This window comes from Coptis chinensis, chromosome 4 (assembly GCF_015680905.1).
Source record: "Coptis chinensis isolate HL-2020 chromosome 4, ASM1568090v1, whole genome shotgun sequence".
Taxonomy (NCBI): domain Eukaryota; kingdom Viridiplantae; phylum Streptophyta; class Magnoliopsida; order Ranunculales; family Ranunculaceae; genus Coptis; species Coptis chinensis.
In genome coordinates this window covers 16,471,645-16,482,309 of record NC_141459.1, presented here as the reverse complement: position 1 = coordinate 16,482,309, position 10,665 = coordinate 16,471,645, and the positions used below count along the sequence as shown (strand labels likewise).

At 46.4% G+C, this 10,665-nt stretch overlaps 1 long non-coding RNA gene across 1 annotated transcript; it reads left to right on the top strand.

The window, feature by feature from the left end:
• Window positions 1-231: 231 nt before the first annotated feature.
• LOC147502188 (uncharacterized) lies at window positions 232-910 on the top strand. The gene is made up of 3 exons (XR_015220161.1): window positions 232-319; window positions 402-476; window positions 895-910. It is a non-coding gene; the product is annotated as an uncharacterized LOC147502188 (long non-coding RNA).
• Window positions 911-10,665: the final 9,755 nt, after the last annotated feature.

The window sequence follows — 10,665 nt, the reverse complement described above, 5'->3', positions numbered from 1 at the left end:
ATTTTAAAGACTGAGAAGAGTGTATGCCTTTTTCAATATCTCTTACTTTTGTTTTGAGAAATGTTGCATAATTTACTAACAATTATGTGGACCAATGCAGAGATATGCAAGGAACAAATATGGAGGGTCCTATTCCTCCTAACATTTATCTCTTGAGAAACCTAACAGAACTGTAAAGCCTTTTGCCACTGTATGATAGTTTTAATTATCTTTTTAACCATTTTGTTTGATCAAAATTTTGTTTTAGGAGGATATCTTACCTAAATGTATCGAGTATGGATTTTCCTGATCTGCAAGAGCTGACAAAACTGGAAGAATTGTAAGTTGAGTTGTGGATATATACTTCTTGTGTAATGTTACTATTAGTTTCGTAAAGGACTAAGCTTTACCTTTTTGCGCAGGGTTTTAAGAAGCTGCTCAATTACTGGCCCAATCCCTTCATACATTGGAGAAAGAATGCTAAACATCAAGAAACTGTAAGTTTCTTTGTGTCTCCGCTAGTTTAGGTTTCTTTGTGTTTTGCTAGTTTAGGTTTATGCTATTCTTTTTTCTCTATTGTTTATTTGTTCTGCGTATGTATCCTTTCTATTACTGCTAATGGATTTTGACTATATGGATTCATGTCATTCGAATGAGTGATCCATAGATGTCAAAAGTAGGGAAGTGTGTAAATAAAGTTTTGTATATTGGTAACACTAAATATAAAAGTGCATTTGCTTCTCTAAACATCATTTTACTGGCCGCAAGAGTTTATTAAGTTTTCAACATATCTTATGTCTTGTCCTTGGTTAGCAATTGTCATATTCAATATATATACTTAGGTGAGATATATATTTTGTCGTTTTTATTAGTTCATTAATAAAGTTTTCTTCGTTTTCTTCTTTCTTTGTGAAGGGCAAGTTAAGAGTTAATTCTTTTCACTTCATGGGAGCTTTGAAGGTGCTTCATTTATGCTAGACCTTGGATACTTGCGAAGAAGATGTACCTTGTAGTTGTATATTGCAGAAGTGTGAAAATTATCTGATAATAATTTTGAGAGATATAGAGTAAATCGTGACTGTTCATCTTCATGTACTTTGTAGACTATTTCTGAAATGTGAAATGGATTATTTGGCAATTTTGAGTTATAGTAAAATTTTAATTGTTAAAGGTATACTTGTGTATTTTGTGGATTAATTGGATTGTTTTTAAAATAAGTTGTCTCTTGGACAGTGTTACAGTGCAAAATGATTGATCATATAGCAAAATAATAATAATTATTTTTTTTAAAACTAAAACACATTTACTGATGCCAAAACACCGTCACAAATTTGTGACGCCAAAACGCCGTCATAAAAAAAGTGACGCCAAAATGCCGTCACAAAAATTACTGACGCCAAAATACCGTCACAAATTTTTTTGACACCAATTGAGACGCCAAATTTCTAACGCCAAATAGGCGTCACAAAAAAGCTGTTATGGTGTAGTGAATCAGACAACGCACCAACGTCACCCATAATTTTATCGTTGTAAGGAGAAACAGACCTGACTACATCTGGAAGATCCATTTTTGCTCTACCAAGGCAACTGGGAAATAAAACAATCTTCCCAACGCATAACACATATAAATAATATGTAAACCAACGTTTCAAATGAAAAGTATACTCAACTTTGTTGTTATTTAAAAATACAATATAACTAAATAGTGTTTGGGTCAAACAATTTCTGCATATGTACTTACACGCTCAATTTTCGAAGCATAGTTATCAAATACTATTAACAGCAACCCCACATGTCTCCTTGGCTCCTTCCCCCAAATCCAATAATTATTCCCACCACCCCTTCATCGAACACTCGGCTTTTAAAAACCTATAATTTTTTTTAATCATGACTTTGGACTTTCAAATGTGACCACCATGAAAAGCGGCTTTGAACATACAAAGGACTCTGTTCCTTTGTTCATTAAGACGGTAATGAATATCAAAGTTGGAAAAGCATTTCTTCCAAAAAAAACCCACTTTTAACCAGTAATTGCTCAAAGAATCTTGCCCCCCATTAACACCTGTGCAACCTATTAAGTTTATAAGTTAAATTTCTTTTTCTTTTTCGGCATGTTCTTTTCCATGTACAAAAAAAAATATAGTAATAAGTTAATCGACAAAATTGTATATTATGTTATTATTTTACACTTTTTAATTACACCACCATTTTTTTTACTTATCCAAAATTCTAATTTTGTTAGCTTATTGAAAACAATTGATTATATCCGTTAAATAAAGGGTAAGTTGAGGTTTATACAGTTTATTTCTCTGTTTCAATTCTACACAATTGGAAAATACATGATGGTGTTTATTAGGTATCTACAAAGCATTCATTACAACGACAGTTGATGTGCATTTGACCATTACATCTTCCGCAGTTAGTTTATTCTCCAACAAAATATAAACCAATAAAAACAAGTTCATAAACCTTGCTTATTTTCATATATCATTAGTTGTTATAAATAACTTAATGTTAAGAAAAATTCAATGCAATGAAACACAGCTAACATTTCATAAATTTATTGAATTTAGCAGTGAAAAATTACAAATGTTGTTATTTTGGTTCAAAATAAAAGCTATCTTAAACTCTCCAAATGGTTAAGCTAATTGCAAAATTTAATTCTAAAATAGTTAAGTTTATTATAGGAAGCACATAAGAAGACCCAAAAAAACCTGGAAGAAAAGTATATTATCTGCTTTGTCTTCAACACCTGTTCTCTCCCTCCCATCGATCTCTGGTTAGAAGCTCTCGCCAATTCTGGGTTTTCTTCAGAGGCTCCTGAACAACTACGTTAATTCGTCTCATCTCCTCGACTACAAGCAGCCATCAACCCCATCAGGTTACTGTTCATTTTTCCTTCCAGATCTGACTTTTCTTTAATGTATGAATAATTCTTTTGCTCTTTCGTCCTATTTATTTATTTCCCATTTCGGCCCAATTTCAACTTTGATATTGTAAGCCTCTATAGTTACAACAACGATTTCTGAAAAAATACATACACCAAAACAAACAAATGAACAGCATTATTAATAATGGGTCGTATGTCTTACGTTGTTCTAACTGTTTAATGTAATTTCTTTAACTACTTATTAATATACTTAGTATATATAGCAAAATTTTCTACCAAATATGAATAAATGAGTTAAATCAGAGCCAAGTATTAAATCATTTCGAATCTATTATATATACCAAGTTTTCAATATATACTCTTTAACTTGCACTATTTTTCACAATTTCGTTTTTTTAGTCTTAATGATAATTTTAGACTGTCACAATATAATGTTGTAATATATAAAATAGTTTCTAATAAATGTCAGGTAAAAAAAATATATGCGTTAGTCACCAATAAATATGGATGTTTCCAAATGTTACAACTCTTTTTCTACTGCAAGAACTAAACCCCTAGCTGCACAATACTTGTTACAGTTCCCCTTCTTCTCTTCTCTCGCCTCCTTCTTCTTAGACACTCCGCTCTCTTTTCTCCTTGGTGGCCTCCTCTTCTCTTCTCTTTATATCCTCTCCTTTCTTCATCCGGGCCCTCCACCTGTCCCTCCATCTCGCGGTCCCCCTCTCTACGCGTGTAGGGTTTCCGTACTGCGACCACGTGACTTAGCTTCGATCCAGTACGTCGCGGCATACTATCTTGCGTTAACTCAGGTGCATCCTCTCCTTGACACTTCGGGCCCCCAATACCACCACTACAGATGCCCCCTCTCGAGTCCGCGACCCTTTGGTGGTCGGGGGGTCGAGAGTCCCTGATATCACGTTTCCCTCCGCGGATACCCAAGATTCTTTTTCCTCGCTGGACTCACGAGTCCCATCACAATTATAGCTTGCGTCCCCTCGTTTCTTGCGCATCCACGCGTCACTCTCTGACTGATGCCTTTTAGTGTCGCCTCGATTTCAGCCCCTCCCAATTACTCTTTTGCCCCTTCCTCTTATAAAAAGCCCGCTCGATTCTTTTCTTCTTCCATTCAGTTTTTCATTTTCCTCTAACTGCTCTCCCTTTTCTCTACTCTTCCCTTTGGCTAACTGCTCCGGTCACACGCGCAGCTGTTCTCCCTGTTTCCTTAGTGGAGGGTTTCGTTCCTGCCGCTCCTCTCTTCCCTCAGGTTGGTCCCATTTCCTCCTTAATCCGTTATTTGCTATATTTCGTGTTTCTCTCTTGAATTTGAGACTATTCAGCTTCTTCTCTCTCCAATTGGTCTTGTCTGTTTAACTTCTTCCCTGACCTCGATGTCGGCCTCCAGATCCGACACCTCATCCTCCTCCCCGTCCCACGGTGTCACCTCCCCCCCTCACACCGACCAGATCGGGGCTCGTTCCACCTCTGGGCGCCCCTTTGCCCTTCCTCAGCCCCCACCCCGTAGCCGCCGACCTAATCTCGAAGCTGTCAAGGCGGCTTACGGCATACCTGCTGACGTCATATTGGAGCACGTCCCTGCCCTAGCCCACTACCCTCATCTAGTTCCCTATAAGCCGGGCTGTCTAGTTGCCACGGTGGGGCAGATTGTAGCCGGCCTCCGTTTGCCCCTTACCCATCTTGACGTCGAGGTATGCAATCACTTCAACATCCCTCCTTGCCAAGGCATCGGCAACTTCTGGAGGGTTATGTTTGCTGCGAACCACTACAACCGGTCAGAAGTCCCCAAAATAACAGTCCGCGACATGACCGCTCATTTTTACATAAAAAAGAGCACTAAGGATGTTAGCGTGGGATACCACTCTTTCTGTGTTCGACCTAGGAAGCAACATTTTATACTTCGTGTCACCTCCTCGGACAAGTTGTGGCACCATTACCCCCTTTACATCTCCGGGAACTTCCTCTCCGCGGATCTTCCTTCCGACTTGAGCCTTAATCATCTGGCCTTTCTCCCCAGCGGTGAGTCTGCCTCTCTACTAATCCCCTGGTGTAGGCCGGTCTTCTTTGCTCCCCTTTCTGACTTGATCGTTTTCTTTTTCAGGTTGGCGCCCGGACTCGAAGTCGCAGCCCTACGATAATTTCTTCTCCACCACGTTCAAGAAGATTCGCGACCTGGGACAGGCCCAGTCTGCTGTACTAGGAATTGATCCCGTCACTGCCACTCCCCTCCTCTCCGATCCCCAACTGAAGTTTATTGGAAAATACTGTTCCCCCTTTTATCGCCCCCCACCGCCCAAAGAGAGAAAGCCTCGGGATTCCCCACCCCCCAAGAAGAAGAGCCACACCAAAAAAGCTTCCCCCCACCACCGACCAACTCGCCGGCCCCCTCAGTCACCCTCCGCCTCCCCCTCATTCCGCTGACCCACACCCTTACCGGTCCCTGACCACTTGGGAAGACCAATACTCTTCCCCTCATTCGCCTTCCACTTCTTCTCCTAATCCCGACATGGGTGCCCACAAGCGCAAGCTCTTTGACAGCGACTCGGATGATGAGGACGTCTCCGTTGTCGCCCCCACAGCTGCCGCTCTCTCCTCCCCTGCTCCGGCCTCTAAGCGTCCGCGGATGTCTACATCGGAAGAGAACCCCGCCCAACAGTCCACGGACTAACCTGCTGCTCCCCCTCGTGCTGAGCAGTGGCCAGGGAAGGAAGTGGCCCCCCGCTCTGAGAGAGGGGGCTCTGAGCCTATTCCCACTTTCTGCCCCACCTTCAAGGTCCGGAACCGCACTCTGAACATTCGCGATTCGGCCTTGGACAACGCCGCCGTGGCCTCCTCTCTGTTCTATGGGTCTCATCTCCCCAGGGACATGGCCAATGCTGATGGGGGGACGTTCGACTCTCACCGGACCTCCTTTTACACTGGCTGGGAGAAAGTACTCTCTATCTTGTACTGGGTGCCTCTCCCTTCCTCCCCTTTGAATGCTCTAACCTCTGTTATTTCTTTTCAGATGAGCCTGGACATCTCTTACATGATCCGAGGCCTTTTTGGTGCACGGGCCTGGATCGACCAGTTGGATGGCGATGTTGCCCGCTTGGAGCAAAAGAATGAGGCTGCGGAGATAGAGAAGCTCAGGGCCCAGGACGAGCTGAAGACTGCTGAGGCCGCCCACCTCGCCTATATGGATAAGGTTAATGACCGCCTGAGTAATCAGCGGGAAACCCTCTTGGCTCAGCATACCGCCCCCGCCCTCCTCTCCGAAGCACCAGGCCGGCTGGCGGGCTCCATAAGCAGCATGAGACCGACATGGATGAGCTCCAGGATCACTTCCGTGCCCAGGCCGACAAGAGGGTGGCCAAAAAGGTTAAGGAGGAGCATGAGCGGCTTATCAAAGAAGGGCGACTTCTTCCTGAAGCCCCGACCGCGGCCCCCCCTTCGGAGGTGGCGGCGCCACTGCCGGCATCTGCTCCAGCTGTTGATGATGCCGCTGCCATAGTGGCCGGGGTGATAGACGCTGTTGCGGATGCCGCCCTTGAAGAAGCCGCCGAGGCAGTGATTCATGAAAATGTTTAAGTGTTCTATGCTTGAAATGGCCTGTTTTGTGCCCTGGCCAGGCTTCTTTGTCACTATGTGTAGTATTTCTGATACTTTCGTTTTACTTTTACTCTCTCCAGTTGAGGATAACTGATTATAGATTTATCAACTATTTTGTCTTTGTAAATCCCAAGTGTCTTTGCCGGTATCCAATATTTGCATGACCTTAGTGGTAAGGATCCTCTATCCTCGTCTTCACCAGTCAGCTCGGAAGCCTCGCTCCCTTTGCCCCCTGTTCAGGTCGGGTCCACGCCCTTGACCTGTGCTCATGTCGGACCCCTTGTCCGTGGAAAGAGGGAGCCTCTTCGCTTCCCCTTGCCGGCATCTCATATCGGGTCCGGGGCGACTCCTCTCGCCCCGGCTCGCCTGAGATCTCGCACCCGTCGTGGACACTCTTTTTGTCCCGACTGAGTTTTAGACTTCTCGTCCTCGGAAGGCTCTCCCCTTCCGTTCCCTCTACTCTGAAGGCAGTAAAAATTCACGCGACATTAACCAACTCAAAAGTGCTAAAGTTTTATATATGTACAACTAGCTCATGTGGTTTACAGCCACTCCCCATTACATTTACTCATGAAATTTTTTCAACAGCCTTACATTCCAAGGCTTTTCAACAACTCTTCCTTCCAAGGTTTGCAACCTGTAGGTGCCTGAGCCTCCCACCTCAATCACCACATAGGGCCCCTCCCATGTTGGACCCAGCTTTCCCTCGCTCATCTTCTTGGTGTTGGGGGTTACCCGCCTCAGTACCCGGTCTCCCACCTTAAAGCTCCTAGGCTTCACCCTCTTATTGTATTGCCGTTGGAGGCGGCGATGGTACTCTTCTAGTCGGATGCGCGCGGTGTCTCTTCTTTCATCGGCTAGATTCATATCTCTGGCTAGGATGCCCCAGTTTGATCCGTCCTCAATGGCTGAAGTTCTAGTAGTAGCTGCCACCAGTTCTGTTGGTATCATGGCCTCAACACCATAGGCTAAAGAAAAGGGGTCTCCTTTGTAGTGGTCCGCGGCGTTGTTCGATATGCCCATAGTACATGGTTGAGCTCGTCGGCCCAGGATCCTTTCTTGCTTTCCAACTTTCTCTTGAGATTGTACGGGGCCCATTGCCCTCGGGATTGTACGGGGCCGAAAACCTCTGCTTCACATGATAGGTTTGCAGAAAGCTCTTAACTCTCGATCCCGTGAACTGCGCTCCATTATCTGCAACGATAGCATATGGCAACCCGAAACGGCAAATGATGTTCTCCCACAAGAACTTAATTACTTGGGCTTCCTTTACCACTTGCAGGGGCACGGCTTCAATCCACTTCGTAAAGTAGTCTGTTGCGACCAACAGGAACCTCCTCTTTCCACGGGCCATTGGCAGCGGCCCCACTATGTCGAGGGCCCACATTGCAAATGGCCACGGACTTGATACACAGTGCAGCGGCTCGGCTGGGGCCCATATCAGTTGAGAGAATCTTTGACATTTCTCACACTTCCTGGAGAACTCCACAGCGTCTCTTTTCATATGTGGCCAAAAGTAACCTTGTGTCAACAAACGGTGTACCATTGTACGGCCCGCTGAATGGCTCCCGCAGTCTCCCTCGTGTAGCTCACTGAGCACCTCTTGAGCCAGCTCCGGCCCCAAACATTTCAACAGAGGCCCGTTGAAGTTCCTTCTATACAATTCTCCTCGAATCAGTGTGTACCTCCGAGACGCCTGTTCCAATCTACGCCTTTCTTTAGGGTCTTTCACCTCGATCCCCTCCAAGAACTGTTTGAACGGACCCATCCATCCGTCATCACCCCCCGTCGTGATCATTACCTCTAGCTTTTCCTCGGTACTCGGCCTGCTCAATTTCCTTATCTCAATCGTCCTTTCCTCAGATCCTGGAATGGCGGCGGCTACGTAAGCCAGAGCATCGGCGTGGCGGTTCTCCCCACGGTTCAGATGGATGAATCGGATTTGGTTGAATTTCGAGGCCCAGGCCCGCAGGACCCCCAAATACCTTGCCATTCTAGGACATCGAGCCGAATCCCCATTCGCTGGCATACCACCAAATTGGAGTCGGAGTATACGGTGAGTTCTCTCACGCCCAATTCTACTGCCATTCTCATGCCCGCGATCACAGCCTCATACTCCGCCTCGTTGTTTGATGCTGCAAAGCCCAATTTCATTGTCTGCTCTAACCTATTGTTCTCCGGAGTGACCAGTACCACGCCTATTCCGCTGCCCGCATCTGTTGCTGATCCGTCAGCAAACACCCTCCACCCATTCCTTGCATCCCAGGGGTTCAGACAATCCAGTTCCTCCTCTCTCTCGGGCTCCAAAACCATCTCCTCCCCCCATGTTGGATCCTCTGCAGGGAACTCTGCCAAGAATTCCGCCACCGCCTGAGCCTTCTCCGCTGTCCTGACTTGATACTGAATCTCATATGAGCTAAGCATCACGGCCCATTTCAGCATCCTCCCTGATTTTTCAGCCCTCAGAGCCTGCTTGAGGGGCAGGTTAGTCACCACGATTACTGCATGAGCTTCAAAATAGGGCTTCAGCTTCAGGGCCGAAAATACCAAGGCTAAGGCGTACTTCTCTACTCGACTGTACCTAGTCTCTGCGTCTAACAAGGTTTTGCTCTGGAAGTACACTGGTCTTTCTATTTTATCTACTACCCGAACGAGGGGATCGAGCTGATTCGTAATCGTGACCCCAAGTTACAAAAACAATTTTTCCCCGCCGGACGCGGCAAAGAACGGTGTCTCCTCTAAATAACTCTTAAGCCCCCGGAATGCCTCTTCGCACTCCGCTGTCCATTTGAAATCCGTGGTGTTCCTCAACAGTCGATACAGTGGCCTACATTTGTCGGATGACTTTGAGATAAACCTGTTGAGAGCCGCGACTCTACCTGCCAACCGCTGCACCTCCTTCACTGTCTGCGGCGACGACATCTCCACCAGCGATCTTATCTGTTCAGGGTTTGCCTCTATTCCCCGCTGCGTCACGATGTACCCCAGAAATTTCCCTGTGGTGACTCCAAATGTACATTTCTCTGGGTTAAGTTTCAGGTTGTGGGCCCGTAGTATCTGGAACGTCTCCCTCAACCCCTCCAGGTGCTCTAATTCTGACATGCTTTTCTCCACCATATCATCGATGTATATCTCAATGCCCCGCCGGATCTTGCCCTCGAACATTTTCTCTCCCAACCGCTGGAATGTAGCCCCTGCATTTTTCAACCCGAATGGCATCCTCGTGTAGCAGTATGTGCCTCCTTCTACCACGAATGATGTCTTTTCCTGATCAGGCCCGTACATCGCGACCTGGTTGTACCCCATGGACGCATCCATAAATGAGAATATTCTGAAGCCCGCCGTCCTGTCTACCAATTCGTCCACTCGCGGCATAGGATAACTATCCTTCGGACACTCCAGGTTTACGTCCGTGAAGTCGACACACATCCGCACCCTCCCATTTTTCTTTGGGACCGCCACTATGTTGGACAGCCACTCCGTGAACTCCACCTCTCTTATGATCCCGGCATTCTTTAGAGTCTGCGGCAACCTCTTCCCGGATTCCTTCCACGTATTTAGCCCTCATTCCCTCATCTTACGTCTCTCACGGGGCGTCCCCCCATATGTAGGCGATGACATGCGAATCCGGATCAAGCCCGTAACATCTTCTATTCCCCATGCGAACACGTCCTTGTTCTCCACCAAACATTGCACCAACTTAGCCTTCCACTTGCTCGTCAGCCTTGATCCAATCGACGTCAACTTCCCCTCTCCGCCCTCTCCCAGACCCACTATTTCTGTTTTGTCCAAAGTCTTTGGAACCATCGCGGCCTCTTCCGCCCCCTCCACGGCCCCGCACTGTAATTGCTATGCCGACTTCTTCCTCGGGTTCGCCGATCCACACCCCGGCTCACGGGACATCCTCTTAATTGTGTTCTGGTGGCTGTTCTTGGAGGCCACCTGATCTCCGCGGACCTCGTATGTTCCCGTAGGGGTAGGGAAGCGTATTACCTGATAATAAGTCGAGGGCACCGCTCTCATCTCGTGTATCCATCTCCTCCCTAGGATCGCGTTGTACTGGGATTGGGAGTCCACCACCATAAATCTCGAGAACACCGTCACCGGACCCGTTGTCACTGGCAACAAAAGTTCACCCATAGGCTCCGTGACGCTCCCATTGAACCCGTACAAGCTGGTCCGCGGGGGCC